Source organism: Lemur catta, chromosome 9, assembly GCF_020740605.2.
Source record: "Lemur catta isolate mLemCat1 chromosome 9, mLemCat1.pri, whole genome shotgun sequence".
Classification (NCBI taxonomy): Eukaryota; Metazoa; Chordata; class Mammalia; order Primates; family Lemuridae; genus Lemur; species Lemur catta.
Window position 1 is genome coordinate 7914309 of NC_059136.1, and position 24691 is coordinate 7938999.

The 24691-nt window shown below is 40.8% G+C and overlaps 1 protein-coding gene across 1 annotated transcript in view; it reads right to left on the reverse strand.

The window, feature by feature from the left end:
- AGBL1 (AGBL carboxypeptidase 1) overlaps positions 1-24691 on the reverse strand; it is a 641096-nt gene that overhangs the window by 440813 nt on the left and 175592 nt on the right. The window lies entirely within an intron of this gene.

Sequence of the window (24691 nt, forward strand, 5' to 3'; positions counted from 1 at the left end):
ATGGTCTGCAAGACTTCAGAGAGTGTAAAGCTAAAGCTCAAGGCTTTAAGAGATGTATTCTGAGGCCATGTCTGGGCTGAGGTGGAAAATGTGTTTTGATTGATTAGTGATGTCTGTTCTCCATACACTCAAGGAAGGAAGGAGAAGGATATGGTATCACACCAGGAATTCACCATGTCTACTATAACCCCTTGTCCAATTTTGTGGGGTTTTTTTTCCTGATTATCTTCTCCTCTGTATCCTCATCCAATTCCTTATTGCTCCTAAACTTACTCTAATAACAAGTACTAAATATTTGCTAAGTATAAATACCCCAGCCACTAAGCCTAAAGGTTAATAAACTAGTAATTTCTTTCTATATCATTCAAATCACTGAGTCAATATGCTTTTTCTTCTTTTAAACAGTAGCCTTTTATTATTTTATTATTTAATGTATACTTGTGGCATACAATGTGATGTTTCAGTGCATATATATATTGTATAATGATCAAGTCAAGGTAATTACCATATCTATCACTTTAAACATTTATCATTTTTTTATATGATAACATTCAAAATCTTCTCTTCTAGCTATATTGAAATTTACACTGCACTGTTGTCTGCTATAGTCACCCTACTGGTAACATTAATAGAACACCAGAACTTGTTCCTCCTAACTGTAAGTTTGTACCTTTCCTGTTCCTCCCTCCCCCTGAACTCCCTAGCCTTGGGTAACTACCATTCTACTCAATATGGAAGTTCCTCAAATAATATGATCCAGCAATCCCACTACTCAATATTTATTCAAAAGAAATAAAATCAGTATATTGAGGAGATATCTGCATTCTCATATTTATTGCAGGAACTTTGATCCTGTTTCTTGAAACTCCCATGCTATTGCTAATAGGCAAGATGTGGAATCAACCTAAATGCCCATCTACAGAGAATGGGCCAAGAAGAAGATGTGAGATGTGAGATGTGAGATAGATAAATAGAGGGAGCCCTATTCAACCATAAAACAGAATGAAATCTTGTCATTTACAGCAACACAGACGAGCCAGGAGGACGTTACACTGAGAGAAATAAGCCAGACACAAAAGCACAAACACTGCATGATCTCATTTACATGTGGAATCTAAATAACAGCATTTTTGAGGGCACAAACTGCATCTCAAATTGTGCACAAAGAAGGAAAAAAACTGAATAATTCTCAGTTACAAAACTAAAGAACAAGTGATAGAAGATAAGGAAATAAACTTTTAAATTACTGAATTGTATTATCATCAACTAAAACCAAAAAATCCCCACACTATCTTTCTCTTCCATATTTCTGCTGGCAGCCGTTAATCCACTGAGGTCTAGATTTAAGGAGTGTAAATCAGTGCATTTTTACTAACTATGGTGAGAGCAGGTCACTTCAGCTCCTTGTGAGTCGTCTACACATTGGAGATAAAATTCAGCTATGTTTTCCCTTAAGCAGGTGTCTTGAGCATATTTCAGTAACTACGGAAAGCACTAAGTAGAACAAGTTGAATACATTAGAGTCCTTGTTCTCCAAGAGGCCATAGCATTTGTCAGTAGTGACAAATATGTAAGCAAATAATGACAAGTGAGCTAATGGAGGTGTATATAAGGCACATATGAAAAAAATAGATCTGAGAGAAGTAAGGACATTTCCAGAGACATAATTGGTATTTGAACTGGGTCTTGCAGAGTAAGTGTCATTTACCTGATAGGAAAGGTGAAAAGGGCCTTCTAAGCAAAGAAAACGACACATGCAAGAAGCACAGAGGAGAAGCCAATGCATTCAAAAACAAAGTTACGTGTTGCTGAAGCAAAGAGTTAGAGATGGTGGAATACAAATTTAGAAAAGTAGGCTGATGTCAAACTGGTAGGATCCCTTCTTATGTGTTTCGTTTAGGGATTTGGACTTTATCCTGTTCTCAACCACGGAGTAAGCATCTCTCTGTCCTGTGACCAGTAGCGGAGACTATCACAGAATCAGATACAAATGAAAGAGTGAATGTTTGCTCATGATATTCTACACATGGCACAAAATGCTGGTAGCCTGCCCAACAGCCCTTCTCTTCTTCTTTCTTATTAGCAGAGTCCTGATTTTGTGGGAGAAGGAATTTGTCTAGATTAAAATACTTAGCCTCATGGATCCTCTTGTGTGTAGAAGTGACATTTAACCTGGTTGTGCCTAGTGAGAGAGAAATGTGAGCAGAGGGCTAGTCTTTAATGGAAAACTAATTAAAGGAGATAATTTCACCTGGCAAATGCCTACTTGGCTTTTGTTTTGTCTTTTGCCTTTCTTCTTGTTTGCACCTGCACCTAGATGTGATATCTTCATGTGAGAAAACCAACTTGAAAATCAAAATCACATGCTAAGAATAGTGACCATAAATGTTAGAAAGAGCCAGTGTTTTTAGCAGATTCCTTAAGCAGCTACACCACACCTTCACTGGCTTCTTCAAGACTTCTGGATATTTGAGAACCATAAACTACTATTTGGCTAGGCCATTGTAATCATGTTTCTGTTACATCCTGTTACATTCAAGTCTAACATGTGAATATGAGATCAGGTTTAAAGTCATCCCTACAATAATATTACCTTGAACGACAGGCATTCATGTGTGCTTTCTAGATTGAAGAGAACAGAGTGAAAGAGTGAGTTGTAATAAGAATGATATTTGACACATATTAATATGTTTCAGAAAAGAAGAGTTGAGAACCACTATTTTTTTTTAAAACGGGGAGTCAATGATGGTCTTTCACCAGGGCAAAGATATGCCAAAGACTGTGGTTTAGAAAAAGAACTCTAAAATTATTGTGGATAATACATTCGCCTGATCAGAGACAGCATGATGTAGTGAATTAGAGAACAACCTTATGAGCCATGTTGCCAGGGTTCAAATTCCAGCCCCACCCTTTTCAACATGAGATGAGTTATGGAAGTTCTTGAAGAGACTGAGCAATGGGTTTGTCTAGTCTGCTGGGGCTGCTCTAACAGAACACCATAGGCTGGGGGGGTTACAATCAACAGAAATTTATTTCATACCGCTTTGGAGGCTGAGAAGTGCATGATAAAGGTGCCAGGAGATTATGTGTCTCATGTGGGCCCACTTTCTGGCTCTTAGTTGGCTGCCTTTCCCTGTGTCCTGACATGTGGAAGGAACAACTGAGCTCCCTCAGGCCTCTTTTATAAGAGCACTGATCCCATTTATGAGGGCCCCACCCTCATGACCTAATCAAATCTCAAAGTCCCCACCTTCTAATAACATCATTTTGGGGATTAAGATTTCAACATTAATTTTAGGGGGACACAAATATTTAGTTCATAGCAGATTAGGTGTTCTGCCTGTAAGACTAATGGCTCAGTAACTGAAACTTTCTAAATAGCATGTTGGGGGAAAGAGATATACAGTTAGCCAGCTGAGCGCAATTGAAATTAACTGGAGGTCAACTTTGCCACTATATCATTTGCTCACAGTCAGTTTCACTCTTCCAAAGCAAGCTGTGTTGGCATGCCAATGAAAAGCTTGTTTAGAAATAAAGAGGCTTGATGAATTTGTACCCAATCAGTATCCTATTTTCGGTTCTATAATTCCATATCAATCTCTTTGTGATTTTTGAACTATGTTCATTTGCAGTATATTGGACAACAATAGTAAGTGCTTCCAGCCTAGCAAGAAGAAATAAAAAAATAGCTTAAGTGCTTGTAAATTTTGACACTAACTGAACACTCTCATTGTCTGGGCCAGTTGGCTTCCATTGCCTAATGTGCCCAGTACAATGCAGTGCATTAGTCAGAAAGACAAGTAACAGTGTGTTTCTTTCCTTTGGAGAGTCAGGTTCATATCTGCTATATTGTAATACACCACAAGACCTAACAGGCTGTTCTGGCATCCTGAAGAAGCAAATGGGGAAAATTGTGGATTCTCATGAAGACATAAGCAGCATTTTAGCCGTTTTTAGTTGGTTTTCCTCTCTTCCCCTCTGTGATTTAAGACAATTTTGCAGTCATATTGGTGAGTTAAACTTATGGAACCATTCAGTTGTAACAGCAAATGGTACTCCAGAGAACCCACAATGTACAACAGCTGTAAATAGTATGCAACTCACAGGCATGTGTTTTTTCTTGTAATTGACAATTTCAGTCTTAGTAACTCATTTCTGCTTAGGGACAGGCAAAAACTGTCAGGTATTTGTATTTTTTTTTCTGGAATTTATAATATCTCTTCCAGAGACCATCACAATCTATGGAGGAGTCATGGTTTGTCCACATCCTAATTCTTAAATCTACCTATTGAATTTATGTCAGGAGTAATGACATCTGTAAAGAGATATTAGGAACAAGTAGGGGATTGAATAATACCTAAGATATATCAGGCCTTTAGGCCAAAGAAAAGTTGAGTAAAAACTGAAGACATATGTGATGATATACATGTGTACCCAACTATATAAACATCCATTCATTTATTCCTTTTTTCTTTCAACAATATATATTAAGCTCCCACTGCCACTCTACAGGGTTCTACGGATTCCAAGAGAAATAATGGTTTTTGCCCTTGGGGAACTAATGATAGTCTATGGGAAAGACAGGAATACAGATAATTACGATCCAATGTGATCAGGAACATTTTTCAAACATTTCTACAAGCAAGCACAGTGGAATACTCGTTAACACATTATTTATACCAACACAAGCAACTGAGAATGACTTAAATGTGTATTGACAGGAAACTAGTTAAGGAAGTGACACATGAAACAGAATATTATGCAGCCATTAAAAATGACACCTAGGTCTTTTTCTGTTGATACAAGAAAATATCTGTGACATAATAGTGAGTGAAAAAAGAAATAGGAAAGAGTTGTGTCATAGAAGGATCCTATTTGTGTGCAGTTGTGACATTTATTCAAAGGTATCTTTACATAGAGATGCATTTGCAAGTAGAGGTCATCTGAGTAATTTTTGTGTCTTCTTTATCCCTATCTGGCATGTTTGTCTCTTCAGCAAATAATCATATGTCAATGTTCATAAAAGCAATGAGTTTTCAAATAGGACACCACAGGTAAGGAAGAGTAAAAAAATGAATTTTCACATAAGTGGTAACATTTGATCTAGTGCGTTTAGTTTGAGTGTTTGCCAGGTAAAGAAAAGAAAGGAGGGAAGCAGTAGAAAAGCCTAAGTATTATAGTTCTATCTGTAAGCTACTAAGGTCTTAAAGTACATAATACTTGAGGGAGAGCGAAGTGATTTTACGTGACTGAAGCATTAGCTATTTGGAAGGCAAGAGGGGGAGTGAAGCTACAGAGCTAAGTTTGGACCTGCTTCTGCAGACCGTGGTAGCACATGCTAAGAAGGTGGAGAATAATCTTGTAAGCTGTGGAAGGACCATGCAAAATCATTATGCAAAGCTGTGATGGGATGGGGCTTCTTGTTGAAGCTGAAGAGTTAGAGAACAGGGTTGAAGTGTGGAAGAACGGCCAGGAGAGCAGATTGTGATTTCAAGGTGAGGTCAGCTAACACGAAGACCAGCAAACCTAGGAGAGAGTGCGTGAAAACCTGATGGAAGGGAAATGGGGTGAGGAAGGGAGGAGACAGGAACAGGAGTGGAAAAGGAAGTGGCAGCGAAAGAGAAAATTCTTGTGAAAAGAGATGCGGTGGGAAAATGTGTATGTCTATGAAGGGTATATTATACTAATGTTTCCCACAAAAGGGAGCATACTATGCACATTTTATTCACTGCACATTTTTATTTACCAATATATATTGGAGAGCTTTCCATATCAATATGAAAAGATACTTCCATTCCATCTTTTTTATTAGCTTTATTGCGGTATAATTTACATAAAATAAATTTTTACCAATTTTAATGTTACAATTCAATGAATTTTGACACATGTATACAGTGTCATGTGATCCTCATATAAAACATCAATATCATTTGCCAAATTCCCTTCATTCCCCTCTGCTGGCAATCCCTTCACCCCACCCCAGCCTCCGACAACCACTGATCTGCTTTTTTCCACTACAGTGTTTTCTTTTCTGGACTTTCATAATAATTGGATCATACAGTATATAACCTTTATGTCTGGCCTCTTTAACTTAGCATAATGCTTTTGAGAGTCATCCATGTTGTTGAATAAATCCATAATTTGTTCCTTCTAATCACCGAGTTATAGTCCAGTGTGCCACATAGCAATGGCTGTGCCACAATTTGTTTATCCTTTCATCTGTTGATACACATTTGAGTTTTTCCAGTTTAGGGCTATCAGGAATAAAGTCTCCTTTGTCTGTAGTAATATGGCTATGCTGGCTTTCTTTTGGTTAGTATTTATAATATATATCTTTTTCATCCCTTTACTTTCAATCTTTCCATAAATTTTCAAGAAGTATTTGTCTCTTGATGCACCATATGGTTGAATATTTTATTTTATTTACTCTAATATTCTTTAATTTTCTTTTTATTGGAGCATTTGGTCAATTTGCATTTGATGTAATTAATGATTTATGTGATGTTAATGCTATCATTTTATTATTTGTTCTCCATTTGTCCTAACTATTGTATGATCAATTCTTTCTTATCTTACCTTAATTGATTCATCGGGTATTTTTTCCCTCTATTAGCTTAATAGTTGTATATTGCTTTATTCTTCTTTAGTCAGTTACCTTAGAGATTACTAAATGCATCTTTGACTTATAGAATTTACTATATTTTAGTTCCCACTATACATCTTAATATCCATAAGACATTTATATTTATTGTGTTATAAGGTCAATATCAATTTAGATTTAACCACATATTTACCTTTTTAATTATTCTTCATTCCTTACTGCATCTGCAAACTTCCATCAGGTTTCATTTTTCTACTGCCTAAAATCACCCTTTCATATTTCTTCTATTATGGATCTACTAAGCCGTGAACACTCAACTTTTTGTTTGTCTGAAAATGGACTCATTTTACCTTCAATTTTGAAACATATTTTTGCTGGGCATGGAAACACATCACATCTGCTGATGAACTCTCCATTCTCCACTTCTCTCCATGTTTCTTCCATTGAAATCCTGCAAGAACTTGGCTGCTTTTAACAGCCCTTAAAAGAACCTAGAAATTTGTCTCTTCGTTTTGCAGAAATAGAAATGTGTATTTTTGTTTTTCTGTTGTATGTGTTCTTTTTACATGTTTTTTTTTTAAAGGAAAAAAGCTTTCATTGGCATTTCCAAGTTCTTAAGCTTTCTTACATTCTTTTTTTCTTGTTGTTGTTGTTATCTTTTCTGTTGATTCTCTTGATATTTCCAGGGAGAAAAATCCTAACACCTGCAAATAATGAAGTATTTCTTTCTCTCCAAAGGTTACATTACTTAATCCTGAGACATTTCTAATGTCTTAGGCAGAATTTCCTCAATGCTATGAAATAAAAAGAGTCCTTTAAATCCATGAAATGTTATTACCACCGATAGATATCTGATGGATTAACAAATAATTTTGGCCTGCTCTGACAACATGTGTGGGATCGTATGTAATCATTCATGACATTTCGATAGCACCTTGCAGCTGAGAAGGCACCTTAACCTACATTATTCCTTCAGTACTGGAAGTGAATCTGTGAAGTAGGCAAGACAGGTATCACTCTCTTGTTTATAAGGCTGGAAGGAAGAGAAAGCAAGAGAAAAACTTAGGTGTTCCGAATCAAAATCCAGTATTCATTTTATAATGTATTATTCTGTGTGTATATATTTAAGAGGAAGGCTGAAATAAATCCTACTGAGACAAAACATGATATACTGAGGGAAAAACAAGTACCATATAAATTATGAATCAGAAGACTTAAGTCTGAGGTTTGGCTCTGCCTCTTATTAATTGAATGGATTTGGGAAAATTAAAATCTTTTGAAATCTCAGTCCCTGACCTATAAAGTAAGGCTCTCGTAGTTCTTTGTAGCATTAAACTCAATGATTATCAATGGCGATGTGAAATATTATAGATGAAAATCAAACTTCTTAGCCAATGATTTCAATCCCTTTTAATTCTATTATATTCTTCTGAATTCTTTTAACAGCGCTGCTAAAAGGAAGCAAAATTACATGGAGCTTCATCTCTCTTTTCTCTTTGTCCAATATTCAGATGCTAGTGCTAATAAGGGGGAAGTGGTCAAAAGTCTGGAGGCAGCAGAAGAAAATAGCAAAGTGTGGGTAATCACTGCTAATAATCAGCTTCTCAACAATCAAGTGTGGGCAGGAGCTCTCCTGCTGGGGCACAGTTCCTTCCCAGAGGAGCAGGGTCTGTTGTCTCCCCATGCCCTCTTTTACAAACTCTTAAACAATGATCTTTCTCACCCATATATTAGGTTATTAAATATAAAATGTCCAATTTCCTTACGCACTAAGTTTGACAGTTGATTTCTCTGACATTTCACTTTGACCCTTCTTGTTTTTGGTTTTGTTTGTTTGTGAAGGAACATCCTCATTCTTTCAAATGTACATTTTTTCTTATGATTATCTTTTAAATTTTTTTAGAGCAATTTTTGTGAAACCATGCTTAAGTCAAAAATTTGTGTTATCTTTGAATATGAATTCTGTTGTGGAACCAATGCAGCACAGACAGCTCAAAATGTCAACAAAGTGTTTGAGAAGGATGTGGCTAATAAATGCACAGTACATTGATGGTTTGAGAAGTCCGTTCTGGTGATTTTATTCTTGAAAATGAGCCACATGGGTGACCTGAGACCAAGGTGGATAATGATGAGCTCAAAGCTGTAGTGGAAGTGAATCCATCTCAACCTATGTGTGAATAAGCAGCAAGGTTTGACGTTACTATTCCAACAATATTGGACCACTTGAAACGAATTGGCAAGGTAAGGAAGCTAGATAGGTGGGTTCTGCATGAATTAAATGAGCATCAGAAGAGAAATCTTCTCAAAGCTTGCCTTTCTTGGCTGTCACAACATAAAGGCAAACCATTTCTACACCATATTTTTAGTTGTGATGAAAAATGGATTCTTTCTGACAATTGAAAGTGTTTGGCACAATGGTTGGATAAAGATGAAGTGCCAAAACACAGTCCAAAATTGAATATTGCTGGTCCACTGCTGGTATTATCCACTACAGCTTCATGAAACCTGCTCAATCAATTACAGCGATGTCTACTGCAACCAACTAGATGAAATGATGAGAATCCTTGCTATTAAGCAGCCAAGATTGTTCAGTAGAGACAGGCCAATCCTCTTGCAAGACCACATGTTGTAAAAAACAATGCTGCTCAAACTACAGAAGCTGGACTTAGAAACTGTCATCCACGTATTCACCAGACCTTGTACCAACTGACTGCCACTTCTTCCAGGCTGTGGACCACTTCTTGCAAGGAAAAATATTCAATTCTCAACAAGCTTTGGAAAACGCCTTTAGAGATTTCATCACCACTAGCTCTCCAGGCTTCTTTGCAGCTGGCATAAGCAATCTACTGTAAAGATGGCAAAATTGTTCCGATAGTTTAGGCGCATACTTTGGTTAATTGTACTGCTTCTTGTTTGAGATATAATAAACTACACTTTTGATTTGAAATTGGACATTTCATATTTAATGACCTATTACCATGAGAATAAGAGATTGACCAGATTGTATTCATAGTTTCCAAACTGTTTGCCTTCGTGGTTGCTGCCAATGCTGAGGTAAAATCCTAGGTTCCCCAGAAATCACTTATCTTCATCTCTACTCTTCTCTAGTGGCAAGAAGTGGCCCCAGACCTGCCCCTCCTAAAACTCTGAACTCTGCCTTTCTCCTAAAGCCTGAAGTATGATCTTTGTTACTCCAAATGACAAGGAGCCTGAGAAGCTCTGACTTCTTTTGACAAAGAGTTTGCTTAGATTTCACCAAAAACTGGGGGCAGGGGGCAATCAGGCAGTGACAGAGGGGAAGAAAAAGAGATTCTGATGCACACACCCACCTCACAGGGGGCTCTTGGGGACAGCAGAGGGAAAGCCATGGAGGCAAAGGCTGATCATAAGCTCTTTGTAGCTGATGAGCTATGAGCTATGGAGATTGACTGAAGGATCATGGTCACCCTACTGGCTGCCTATAAATATTTTCCCTAAATCTTTTAAGCTTCTTCCCAAATTATAAGTAATACACACAGCAGGGAAGAAAATTTTAAAGTAAAATGTATTTCCCACGAATGCCCACAACCTCCAAGTTGCCACCCTCTCTTTCCTCCTCTCTCAAACATCTCTCCTCTTCATCACTGCACGCCTACAACCTCTTCCTCACCAGCCACACAGCAGTCCAAGTGCTCGACAAACAAGCATAAAGACCCAAATCAGACTGCATAACCTCCCACATAATGCTGTAGGAGAGTCTGCACTTTAAGTCTCCTCATTGATAGCTGCCCCCCCACACCAGCTGTCCCCAGCCCAACTGTCTACTCTCATTTCCTGTCATCTCTGAGCCAAATATTCTTCACTCTGCTCTTTACTGTTCCCAAAACACACCATGTCCTTTCTGTTCATCCCCACTTCCTCTGCCCAGCAAACTCTTAATGTTTTTCACCCTGAAGCTTTTCTTAACTCCCCCAGGCAGAGAGAATAGCTCCCTTCTCCTGGGTCCCACAGCACATCATCCACGCACCTGTATCCAACTCACCATGTGACCTTACAATCCGTTCTCAGATTTGGTCTCTTCCACCACCCTGCCTGCTTCCTGTACCTTATTTCTCCGTTGTGCACATGGGGATTACTCAGAAAACGCTTGCTGAGTAGATGGGTGTAATTAACTGTAATGAGCTCCTGCAATTAACTCCTCCATGCCCAGTTATGTTACAAGATATTCACTCATTTTTCATTCATTCACTCATAGAATATGTATTGAGCTGTTGTGATGTACCAAGCACTTATGAACTGAAAATGAAATCCTATGCCCTCTGCTAACCACATGGACCCCTCTCGGCCAAGAGGACCCTGGAAACACCTTAAAACCGAGTTCCCAGCTATGATGGGATGGGAGAGAGAAAGCACAATTACATGCATATGATTTCACTTCATAAATATTCATGACTCCTCCTATAGCTTGTTAAATATGTATATTTGACCACCCGACTCAGTATAAAATCCTGTTGCCTTTTGTCGTCTTTGAACCACAGGAGCCTGGATTCTGGCCAAGGCTCTGCTTCCCAGCCTGTTGGAATGGCCACCCAGCAGGTGGCCACCCTTTATGAGAAATAGAGCTCTCCTTTTTCCAAAGTATAAACCTCGTTAATTAATTTTTTTTTTAGTTAACATGCTATAAGAGGGACTGAATCTATAAGAATTAAAGAGTCAAAGCCCCAGCCAACAAGGAGTTTACCTTCTAGTGGGGAAGGCAAATAATAGCATCATGTAATTACCATGAAGAAAAATCAACGAGAGGCAGGCAAGGGAGAATGGCAGAAGAGGAGGTGAGGTCATCATTTTAGAAAAGAGGGCTCTTTGAGGAGTTGACATTTGAGCAGAGACCTCTCTGGATTGAGGAAATTTGACCAGTTAATGAAATAGAATTTAAGTGGGCACAGACTCGAGTGTGTGAGGAGGAAGATACCATGTACCAGGAACCATGACTGAATTTGCACTTTTGTTCCATTTCAGATAATTTTCCATACCACAGCCAGAGTAATGTTTTAAAAGTCCAGATGGGGAGACCAATTAGGTTTCTAACATATGTCAACAATATATTGCTCTGTGCTTCAGGTGCCCAAGTGATGCCATGGTAGAGACATCGCTTTAAATTATTTGCCCTCTGTGGTGGTCACCCATCAGAATCTTTCACTTTATATGCCCACTGAAAAAGCCTTCATCCATGAGGTGGCAGGCAGGATCATGTGCCTATTCACTTATTCAGCATTTATTGAGCATCACCTTCCATGTGCCAAAGGCCATGCCAAACACTGAGGCTACCAAGGAGTTTTAGAAAGAGCCCCTGTTCCTTGAAGAGCTCCCAGTTTTCCCATAGGAACCCAATAGGTACTTATTGGAACTGAAAGAATTTGGGCCTTTTATTAAAAATGGAAATTTTCCTCCACTGAAACAATGCTTCTCAAACTGCAACATGCATGAAAATCCTCTGAAGAGCTTGTTGAAATACGGATTCTGTCCCAGTGAGTCTGGGGTGGTTCCTGAGACTCGACATTTCTACCCAGCTCCCAGGTGCTACCAAAATTGACGAATCACCCCTCTGAGTAGCAAACCTCGCCGGGTCCAACAGAGATACAGTGCAAGCCACATGAGTAATTTTATTTTTTCTAGCAGCCACACTTTGAAAAGTGAGATTAATTTTAATAATGAATTTTGTTTAACCCAATAGATCTGAAATATTACCATTTCAATATGTAATCATATGAAAAATGATAAGACATTTTATTTTTTTTTTTGGACTGAGTCTTCAGAAGTCTGGTGTGTATTTGACACTTGTAGCACATCTCAATTTGGACTAACCAGCTTCAGTTACTCAAAAGCCTCATGTGGCTCATGGCTACTGTATTGAACATTGCGGCACCAGGCCCTCTACCAGCTCTCTAACTGAAACCCCTCACCGTGCTGAATAGTAAAAGTTTATTATACACCAATGGAATACAGTCGAGACACAGAAAATAAGTAAGAGAATAATGCTTTCCCCTTCCCCCAAAGAAAGCATTCTGTTTCATTGGCGCCTTTCTCATGAAACAATCCAATTTTGCAATATTACAAACTCATATTTCTTTGCAAAGGGTAATCTCGCCTTCTTATTTTGTACCGTTCTGCCTCTGAACTATAAGAAAGTGGGCTTGCATAATGGGTATAAATGAAAAGAAAATCAGCAAATTTATTCCTGGGCAATTTTCAGATAACCAAGAGGAAGTGGTGTAATCGAGGCTGAAATAACAATTTTAGATTCTGCATAAATATGAGCAAATTCATCTGCATTTCCTCATCTGCATCAAACTGTACAGATTTTTCTGGAGATTTTGGTATAATATGCTGGAAATAAAAACAATGCATCTGTGCTATAATGATACATAATATATACAGTATAATAATAAAGTATTTGGATTGGGTTTGAAAAATTTACTACACACAGAAACGGCAGTCACTTGAGAGAAGAGTGTAATCGCATCAGGAAAATTGCAGACAGATGCTGTGCACCGGCCTCCCACCCCCAATCTGTCAGCTGATCTCAGCTAGGGATGTTTGCAACTGTGCCTCACTTGCATCCCACGTTACTGGCTCCTTCACCCCCAGATTTCCCTAGTAGCATTACTGCTGTCCAGAAGAAAGCATTACCTGATTCCCTCAAGCTTCAGAGTTCTCAGGAAGGCTCCCCAGCACCTACAAACCACTGAGGGTACAGCCAAATCCCTTGCAGCTATTTCTGAATGAATGTCTTGTAAAGCCACGGCCAAGGCTCCAGCAAACCCCTTCCAGAACGCCTGCCTGAGCACTGTCTCGACAGAGCCAGAACATCACAGTAACCTCTAGAAACATAACCAAGGTGAGAGGGGAGGGGCACCTTTTCCTGCTCCATGAAGACTCATTCAACCCATCCCACCCTGTTGTGCTTCATCCCACTTCACCAGGTTTACACACACGATAAGGCATCCAAGATAGGAACCCTGAAGAAAGAAGAAGCTATGGACTTCATTCAGAAAACTTTGAAATATATTCTCAGGAATAATTCTGCTCTCGGGTCATGTATGGTTTCCTGCTCTGCTCTTTCCTATATTATTTGCCTGAAAAAAAGCATTTGAGCAAGAAGAGCACCCATAGTGCTTGGAGGATCAAAGTCTGGATTCCAAAGACAGAGTTTCCTCCAGAAGCAAACTTTCTGCCCCTGTAGTGTTATAGCAGGCTGCTGGGTCAACGTCATTGCAGGGTACTTCGCACATCAGTGAAGAAGGGCGGGGAAAAGATGACAAGAGGGAGGGGGCAGAAGAGTGAACTTGTGCAATGGAATGTTTCACATAAGCAAATGGGATAATTCTTTTTGCAAACTGAAAGCCTGCTCTCTGCAGCCCAGCATCTTTCAGGAATGTTAGGCTTCCCCAAAATCCTTTCCGGTTCCAGCCATTTAAGACAGCTTACATCTAGACAGCAGAAAAACCACCCAGTGAGAACAGCATGATAAATAAATTACAGTCCCGAGTCATAAGGACCAATAAGGTAGGAGGAGAAAATGTTAAGAGTCTGAAGCCCAAAAACATATGTCACCACCTGACACTGGAGCAGAGCCGCTTAAAGCTGAAACCCTGCCAGAAAACTGCAATAGCCGCATCGCCTGCTTTGAGATGTGGAGATTTTAACTCCTGCAAGGATTGGCACAGTATATGTTGCTTGGGGAAGTCTGGAGGTATTCAAGGAATGGGGTAAAGTCAGCAATAGGAAAGTAACTTTGCTACTTGGTTACTCCCCAAACAGAATTAAGAGCTGTTATGGACATATGTTGGTTTAAATTGAGCTATTATGTTTTAAAATTCAGGTTGAGTTGCTGGTTTACAGTAAGAGACAGAAGGAGGGAGTGAGAGAAGAAATCAGAGGAAAAAAACAGAACAAGGATTATTATTATCATCGTTGCTGCTGTTCCACTCAAAACAACTACAACGGTGGCCTGCCAGCTCTCCACTTACATAACCTGACATGGGTATTGCAGATTCCCAGTTGCTTGGCAACCTGCCTTTTATGTTTAAGCCATTTAAATGTATTCACCTTCTGAATTAGGTGTATTCACACATGGCTGGGCAATGAGAAAGAGCCCCTGGCAGGCCAAGACCTCCTAGGATCTGTGGAATCCAGTGTATAGGGAGTGGGTCTGGTCAGAGCACCTCACTGGGAATGTCAGTGGCACGTTCAGGCCTGATAATGGGAAATGGAGATTCGCATACCGTCTTTCACTGCTTCCAAATGGGCTCCTTCTGGGATCTAAGACTTGTTTCTGGGCCCCTCTTTGCAATGTTTCCTTCTGTCTTCCTAAAACCCTCCTGAGGGTCTTTGTGGCACTGGCAGCAGTGACCTGAGACAACAGCGTAGAAGTGTGTCCCCCTGCACACGGGTGGACGTGGGGAAGGTGCCCTGTGTCACCATCCTTCCAGCCAACTCTTCCAGAAATGGGAAGGCTCCACCAGACCCCACACCACAGAGGTACCCCACATCCAGAGAGCTACCAAGTCCTGTCATTTCTACCTCCTAAATACCGTTTTAGATATTTTCCATCCTCTCCATTCCTATTCCCTTAAAATATTCAGTGGCTCCCCACTGCCCTCAAGATAAAATTAAGACTTCCTATTGGGGCACAAGGCCCCTCATGATCTGCCTGCCCAGTGGGGGGAGGTTCACCCCATGCCACAGTCCCCGCCGGCACCCCACATGCACACCCACAATGCAACTTGGTTTACTATGCTCTGCCCTGTTCCTCATCTTCGCACAGGCCCTTCCTTCTGCAGGAATGCCCTCTCACACCTCTCTTCTTGACCAGCTCCCTTGCACTTCAAGTCCAGCTCAAGTTTCAGCCATTCCAGGATGGCCTCCTTCTTACCTCCTTCAGAGTCTGAATTATGTACTCCTGAGCCTGCGTGCCTATGCCATCTGGCACATATTTCTACCATAGCATGGATCATGTCAGTCCACCCTGCCTTGCACTTCTTGATTTTATTATCTGTCTCTAGCTGGAACAAGCCTCAAGGCATGAGGACAGGAAGGGCCCTTTATTCCTCAGGTCCTGAGTCAGGGTGCCTGGAGCAAACATGCTTTATAAGATTCAGAAAAATAACGAAGACATAAAAAAAAAAAGTATCAAGTCCAAAATATGAAAAGAAAATATTAAGTTGACATAAATGTTTAATTGTCCAAAAAATAGAGTATTATGTCAACTTCATTAATTGCTAGGTTTAGTATTCATAAAAATGTCATTGCCTTTGAAAGCAATTTGTAGGTAAGATTTCTGCACTTCGCAAGAATTCCTAATTACAGACAATGATGGCAAAAGAGTAACAGCCACCCATAAATTATCACCCACAGCCAAATAATTGTAGAAGCAAATATTTAATTATTTCAAATTCAATGATAAAAAAGATATTTAATGTGGAATGTGATTGCATTTTATTATGTCTAATATGATATATGATGGGGCCTCCAATTCTTAAAATGCCTCAGACCCAAAAAGATTTTTAAATGGCCCTGAGTACATGTGTTTACTTCATTTTTGCTTCCTCAGGAATTAGGAACCAGCACAGTGACTGGTATATGTACGTACTTTAGAAATAATGTGGATTCGAAGAATGAAGTCTAGTGAGGGAGGTGTCACCCTGAGAATCAGGCAGGCACTAAAAGCAAGAATTTTTAAAGATGGAGCCCAATGAAACAGATTTCTTGGCCACGCATGTGCATAGATGGCCTTGTAAATTAAGAGGAAGTTAATGAGATACTTCTTTTCTCCTTCACAGTTTAGAAACAGAAAGACAGACAAACGCCAGAGAAACAGAAAGACACAATGGATGGATGGATAGAAAGAAGGGAGGGGAAGAAGGAGGGAGGAAGGGAGGGGACTGAGTGCCCGAAGTATCTATCTATGTGTCTAAAGTATTCTATTATGTGAGAATTTTTGGTCATCAGGTTTTCCTGAGCAGTACATGGATTTAAAAGTCCCCAGGAAGCCATTTAATACAAGCCAAGTGACATTCCACTAGTGTTTTGGTTTAAAACAGTCCCCTAGGCCATGCCAAGGGATTGTGCCAGAGGTGGGCCTTACAGATTGCATGTAAATGGCTGTTTTATGAATCAAGTCATCATTTAACTTTACTTCTTCGAGAGCTCTCAATTTTGAAGCACCCTGCTATGAATCTTTTTGAAAAGTTAGAATTCTCACAGTTGTTTTTGAAATGAGACACAGTACAAGGGTAAGATTGGACTGCTCTGCTGCAAAGCACTTGAAGACAGTTCTGAAACTCTGGAGTAGGGCAAATAAGCTGTATCCCAATTGATACATCCCACATCAGTTAGGTCTCTGGCTCTGGACTTGGGGTAGAATCTCAGCTCTTTGTGCACCATGGCTAGACTCTGAGCTTCAGGGCCTTACTTGCAAAACTGGGGAAAATAATGGTCTCTCTCTCACTAGATTGTTGTCAAAATTAAACATGATAATGCATGTAAAGCATTTTGCAAAGTATACGGCACACATTAATTGCCCAATAAATGTAATTAATTAAGCTGTATAATTACTGACATTATTATTAAGAAGAATTATATTATTATTCAGACTACAGTAAATCAAATGAATGAATGAATAAATGAATAAATTACTGATATGGCCACATCTCGTTTGAATGAGAAGAATGCAAATTTGACTTTAAAAAGTTTTTTCTAAAACACAGAAATATAGGAAACAGAGAAGAGTGGGTATTGTTGTCTTCATTTACATGATATTATTATTATATTATATTCTGCTTTATGTAGATAAGTAAGGTAGTATCATGAATGGTTAAGAACAAGGGTTTTCAGGCAGTCAAATGGACCAAGATCTAAACTAAGGTGACCGAGTCTCCTGGTTTGTCCAAGACTGTCTGGATTTTGGCAGTGAAAGTCCATATCCAGCGAAACCGTTCCATCCCAGGAAAACCAGGACAGTTGGTCACCGTATACCTTAGCCCTACCACTGAATCTGTGGCTTGACCTCACAGAAGTTATTGACATTCAGTCTGAATTTCTTCAGCTGTGAGGTGGTGATGATAATAATTCTACCTTGTTATGCTGTACAATTTAAAGGATGGCATGAAGAGCGTAGCCTCAAACACATAGGAGATACTCAGTAATGATTAACCTATTTGCAAGCCCCTATGAAGTCAGCATTTCTCTCAAAATGGCCCGGTTGGAAGCTGAAGCTACGCAGCGCTGTGTGACCCCGCGCCGGATTACCAGGGTGGCAGCGTGATTGCACGTCCTCTGCTCTGGAGAGGCAAAGGGGTCTCTAGCAGACTGCCTCCCCGAGACAGACCCCCCTTCTGCCCCCCGAAAGAAAGAAGCAAGCGAGGAGGCTGGTGGGAAGGGAAGGAATTTCCACTGACATAGAAATATCTTCCATGGTAATCAGCATTGACGGGAAAAGGAAATAAGGGGAATTTATGTGACAGTTTAATAGGGTTTTGTGAAATATGATATTATTTTAAAGTTTGCCTGAGTGAGGCAGACAGCACATTAAGGTGACTTCAGCTCTAAAAAGATGACAATACTGTATTTTAAACTCTGAAATTTGCCCCGCTCTTTCCGTGCTGTATTATGCAGAGGGTTATATATTTGTATCATACATATTAAATACCTATGTACTCACCGTTGTGTGACCCCCTGCCCCCGTTTAGGTGCAAAGTCGGTCCACAGGCAAAGAGAAGCATGAAGCTTGGGTTTGTAACGCCAGAACTTAAAATTTCCACTCAGATATAACAATCTATTTGTTTTCCACCATGGTTATTATTATTTTTTATGGTCCCCATTGTACCAAGGGAAAGAGGAGGGGACCGCAGCAGGAGATACATCTTGTGAGTGTGGGTCTTTCCTCCGGGTCCTACAAATCCTACCTGCGGACGGGCGCGTCTCTGGGGGACGCGGACGGAGGACCCAAAGTCGGCCTCCAAATCCCGGTCCCGGATCCGCGGCCGCCCCCCTCCGGACGACAGCGGCGCTAACCGCGCCACCGGATGATTTAGAGCCGGCTTAGTGAGATTAACGTGCCGGGAACCAGTTACTCCGAGATGTCACTTACATAAAATAAGCTTGTAAATTGTAATATGCAATAATGTAATGAGAGAAGCCTTTGGGACCTGATAAGAAATAATGAAAACAGAATTGGAAAATCAGGACTTGTCGACACTGACCAGGAGAAATTGTGCTCGCATTTTAGGAGGCTAGTACAGTTATTTAGACGGAAAAATGCTGCTAGAGTGGGCAAGACCAGTCCCTCAGGCCATGAGAACGATCACATCTTCAACATCCAATCCCTGTGATCTGATTGTGCTGAATGAGCCGCCTTCTGCCTGGAGTATTCTGGTGTCCTGAGTGGACAGCTGCCACAGGACAGAGACACCCTGTGCAGGTGACCTCGTGTGGTTCTTAGCAAAGGTATACACATACATGAGTGTGTATTTAATTATAAATTATTATGATAAATTTGATTGTGATTTTAAAAATCCATTTCTTATGACTTTGGCCCATATAATCCAATCCAGCTGGATGAGTGGATAAAATCAAGTTTCTGAGACTACAAAGCAAAGGCTAGGACTGGATCCATGGTGATTCTGCCCCATTAGGTGGAACCAGAAAAACCCAACTAGCATAATCCTGCTCTTAAGGACTTAGTCTGCTCTGCCTGGCTTTCCCATGTAGAGAAAGTCACAAGTTAATACGACCCAGCTCTGTGTAGTCCCTATAATATGCTTTTGCCCTGTACCATGATTGGCTGGATGATTTCAGAAAGAGGAACTTAAGAGTTAATAACTGTGCAGGGAAGGATTAACTTTACCCAGAGATAAGCCTAGCTTTGCCCTTGGCTGCTTAGAGGTGATCTCTGGACACCTAGAATGTCCTATCTGATCAGAGTATATTTACTTGGGCATTTTGGCCACTGGATGTCTAACAATATGATTTAAGATGAGAGCTTGGGCCATGCCCTGTGAGTTCCAACCTCTGCAGGAACTGGAGACTAAAGGTATTAGCCCAACCTCTGCAAGGAGCTGGAGACTACAGGTGAGCTATGAGCAGCATGCAGTCAAGCCCCAGTAAAAATCTAGACATCAAAGGCTTGGGTGAGCTTCCCTGGTTGGCAGCACTTTGTGTCTGTTGTCATAGGTCAGAGGACAGGGAGGAGGTAACACCAACCAGGACTCCATAGGGAAAAAGCAAGCAGAACCACTACAGTTAGAACCCCCTCCTGGACTCTGCCCTATGCGTCTCTTCCTTTGCCTGGTTCTAATTTGTATCCTGTCCCTGTGATAAATTATCACTGTGACTATAATGATCTTCAGTGAGTTGTGTATTGCTCCAGCAAATCACTGAACCTGAGGGTGGTTTTCATGTCTTGCAGTTGGTGTCAGAGTGAGGGCAGTCTTGCAGGGACTGTTCCTTCAGACTTTGAAGTTTAGCTAAGTCTGGGTAAAAACAGTTTCCTCACACTGACCCTCTTCTCATTCAGCTGATACTCTTTCCTAATTCTGATATCAGTGGCATCCTATGACAAGCTTCTAACATCCTTCTCTTTTGTCCCATTGAGCCCTGAACTCAGCATTCAGGCTTAGAACACATACCCATCATCAGCTCAAACCTTGGCACCTCTCTAGCATACTTGTGTTCTCCATCTGCTTGCACAGCCATAAGCCACCTTAGATCAATGCCTGCTCAGATTTAACTTTATGCAGGACCCACTGCCTTGTTGTCTGGAGTAGTGTGGCCACCTGGCTTACCTAAGCTCTGAGCGTGTGAATGAGTCAAATATGATTCCACCGCTCGGTTCTCAACACCTGTCCTGCCTTGCCATTGGCCAGGGCCCAAATGAGCGCATTCCCTTGTTAATTCTGGTATTCTTCCACTTCTCCTTCATCCATAGCCCCCACACTTACGTCTTCTACCCTTTCCTGCAACTCAGTAAACTCGAAAGTAGGGGAGTAATACAGAGATGAAACTGGAGTGCTAACTACACAGTTTTAGAGCCAGCTCAGGACCACACAGGAAACTCTGTTTCTTCACTGTATAGTGACACGTTCATGTGTCAGCACATGCTAAGCACTTTCTTTGCATCAGGCACTGCACAGGGCACTAGAGATGGATTAGTGAAAAGGCCAACATGACATCAGAAGGTAGAGTCTGGAGAGTTCAAGGATGCTACAAATCAAGATCATACGTTCTGTACCTTCCAAGACAAATCCATGCCTGAATATGATCAGGGGTCAGACAAGCTGCCTTGGGTTTGGCCAAAAGACAAGGACAAGGGTTGAATCCCAAGTGATTGAGTAGGGAGAGGCTGTGACATATTCCATGAAGAGAAGGCCAAGAATCAGTAGCTTTAGGACCAGATAACAAATTAAGGAGTGTTTACTAGGAGTCCATCACTGACTAAGCACTTTGGTTGTTCCAGTACAAATTATCCTCAAGACAGCTCATTATGAAGGTGCTGTAGTAAGCACCATTTCACAGAGCAGAAAACTGAGGCTCAGAGTAGTTAAGTGACTGGCCCAAAGTAATACAGAAAGCAAGTTGTAAAGGCTGGATTCCAATTATGTAGTCTAGCCCCTGAGTGCTGCCACATTCTTAATTAAGCCCTGCTACAATTCCAAAAGGATAGCTTCATGAGAGGTGTACCCATGGTGCAAGCTGGGAACTTAAAGGACAGTCAGGAACTCTGAGGTCTCCTTTTGGCCAGACAGATACATTAGGCAAGCATGTGACTGATAATCTTCAACATATGGATTTCAGATGGGTAACCCAGCTCACTCCATTCCACAAAAACTGTTCTCTACTTCCAGTCATTGTGATCATGGCCAGAGGGACAGGAAGGGAAAGTGGATAAGTCAGAATGATCCATCACCACCAGTGTATAAACAAGACAAGTCGCATGCCCTGAAGAAGGTGCCACCTGGCTCCCATCATCTCCTTCATATGCTCTTACTATTACTTTTATGATATTTAGATAAATGCTGGCATTAAAGTCAAACATGCAGACCTCTAGGGCATCCGTAAAAATGTATTCATGAAACATAAAATTATGCTTATCTTCATAGGCTCTGTAATAAATCCACAGACAAGACACAAATCTTATTTCACCCAAAATATCAATTGATACCAGTAAGTATTTACACTTAATTGAAGAGGCCTAGGGATTTGAATTTAGAAAAGCTCAGTTATATTTCTGGCTTTGTTTCTTACAACCACCGGGACCTTCACCAAGTCAAGTAAGCACTCTGGACCTTAGTTTTTGCCCAAGCCTGAAACCAAGTCAGGCTGGGTTAGGAGACTCATAGGAATTCCTCACCTACTAACCTCTGCAAGAGTCAAGTTCCATTAGCACTGCTCCTCCCGCAGGGCCTTGCCTGGGGCAGGAGGAAGTCAATTATCAGTTATTAACAGCTACTATACAGCTAGCCCTGTATTAAGCATTTTACACACATAATTTCACTTAATTCTCACCATAACAAAGCAAAGGGGTTTTACTGGCTCCACTTAAAGTAAAATAAATGGCTGACAGATGTGAATTATACTCATGGAAAGACTCCTTGTAAATAGCACAATAAGAACTTGAACCCAGACCTGATATGAGGCTTGGCTCCTGTCTTTGCAACATGCTGTGCCTTGCCTGCAGCTTTTCCTCTACTACCTTTGTCTTTGCCCAAGGGCTCTTGACCTTGTTATGCCCAGAATCTCCACCTGGGTCTTTCTTTCCCTTCTTTCCCTCTTTCCCTTCTTTCCCTCTTTCCCTTCTTTCCTTTCTTTCCTTTCTTTCCTTTCTTTCCTTTCTTTCTTTTCTTTCTTTTCTTTCTTTCTTTCCTTCTCTCTCTCTCTCTCTCTCTCTCTTTCTTTCTTTCCTTTCTTTCTTCTTTTCTTTCTTTCTTTCTTTCTTTCCTTTCTTTCTTCTTTTCTTTCCTTTCTTTCTTTCTTTCTTTCCCTGCTTTTCTGCCCTGGATTCTCATTCTGGTGCCTGTTTTCTTTGAACTCCTATCTGCCTGCATAGTGTTCCTTCCTCTCAGATCTGCTACAAGTCTTAGATTTGATCTCTGACATATATTAATAATACTTTCCAACACCATCTGACACAAGCAAGCTGCTAGTCCTGGCCTTTCAGGGTGAGCCTAGCCCCATCCCCACCCACTCCTCTAGGCTGGGCCATTTCTGTCCTGTCACTGCTCATGCCCCAGCATCTCAGGTTTATTTCTCTGCCCATGGGAGCAGAGCTTCTAAATGTTGGAAGGGTGCCAAGCCTCTTTGGAAGAAAGTAATTAATCACATTATAAGAGGCACACATTCTTAAAGCAAATTGCACAGAAAAATTCAGCCCAGAGAATTTCAAGTAGAATATCACCAAATTTTTCCTAAGGATGTGTTGATTAAACCACAATGAGTTAATTAGGCGCAGGTCGATGGGGTATATTTGTAAAGGTAATGCTCCATTAGGCTGCGTGCTATTTGAAAGGGATGTGGGACCAGTTTCAAAATTTTGTATTGCTTTGACCATTTAATTGCATGTCTGAGGCTATGAATAAAAAAAAAAAAAGAGAGAAAGAAAAGAAGCAAAGAAGGAAAGGAGGGGTTAGAGGGTTAGATCAGTTCTGCGCAGTGCTGTAACCAAAATTTACTCTTCTGAGATCCAATCCCACCCGTAGCTGGAATCCCTGGTCTGTAGGGCAGCGAGGGCTGGAAAGACCTCTCCCTCACCACAACTACCATGATGCCTTCTGCTCCGAGCCCTGTGGGGCCAGCCCTTGGCTTTTTAATTTCTCCAAGAGACCTTTGCATCACCAGGAATCTAGCCAACCAGGCTGGGGGTGGTGCTGAGAGAGTAGCCTCCCCCATGGAGACAGTTTCTCAGGCATTGGTCCCAGCTGGCAATGCAGAGGTAGCCAGGAAAATTACAATCATAAGAGAAAGAACCAAAAGTCTGTATTCCAAACCTGAATGAACTGTACAAGCATCTATTTGGCTTTATGCAAACATGTGTATGTGTGAATTGGGGAGAAATGGATAGCGGGTGAATGAGAGAGAAAAACAGGCAGGTAAACAGAAAGAGACAGACACTTAAGGAGACTGAGGGAGGAAAGGATGGGCAGAATGAAGGAGGAGGGAAGGAGGGAAAGAAAAACAAATCTACATTTGACCTTTACATATGTTACATTTGAGGCCAGGAAGCAGGTAAATCTAGCAGATGGTTCTCTCCACTCAGTTGGGACGTTCTCATTCCAAACCCTGGAAAAGCACAACAGGGCAGTGTGTGTGAGCCCACCCTCCCGTGTGCCCAGGTGGGTCACTGAGGTGAGGATCTGCCCCACAGCCATACCTGTCCTGCCCCCAGGCCACGTTAGTGGTAAAAAGCCCACTCAGTAGGAAATCCCACAGCTACGGCTCCATCAGCATTGCCCGTTTCCAGGAAGTGCTGGGAGTACAGGAAGGTCAAGGAGCACAAGCAATGTCTGGTGGGTGCCTGGGACCCGCCCCAGGTGGAAGTTGCCCTGCCAGGGATGCAGGTGGGTGCCACTCCGACAAAGAGGCTTGGCACCCCTCTCCTCCTACCAACCCCCATACATGCAGCCCCTCTCTGCTACTTAAATCATGCACTGTATGGATTTGTCCATGTCTCCTTGTAATTTGGTGTGATTTTCCTCTGTTGGTAGGGGCTTGGTAGTATATACGGTTATATTTCTTATTATGCAATTTCCTTCTTTATTCCCATTAATAGTTTTTCCATAAATTCTCTAATTTGATATTACTATTATTCCACAATCTTGTTTTGTGTTTATATTTGCAAACGTTCTCTGTGGGTCATCCTAAGTATGTCTTTTATTAGCAAGATGGAAATAGATTTTATTTTTATCGATATGATGATTTCAGATCGATCAGATAATTAAGTAAAAAATAGTTGCCCTTAAGTATATTAGTATTATTGGTATGTATATACACTCATTTGAACCAATTTATTTTGTGTTTATTATTTTTTTTCCTTCTTCCTTTTCCCCCCCTACTTTG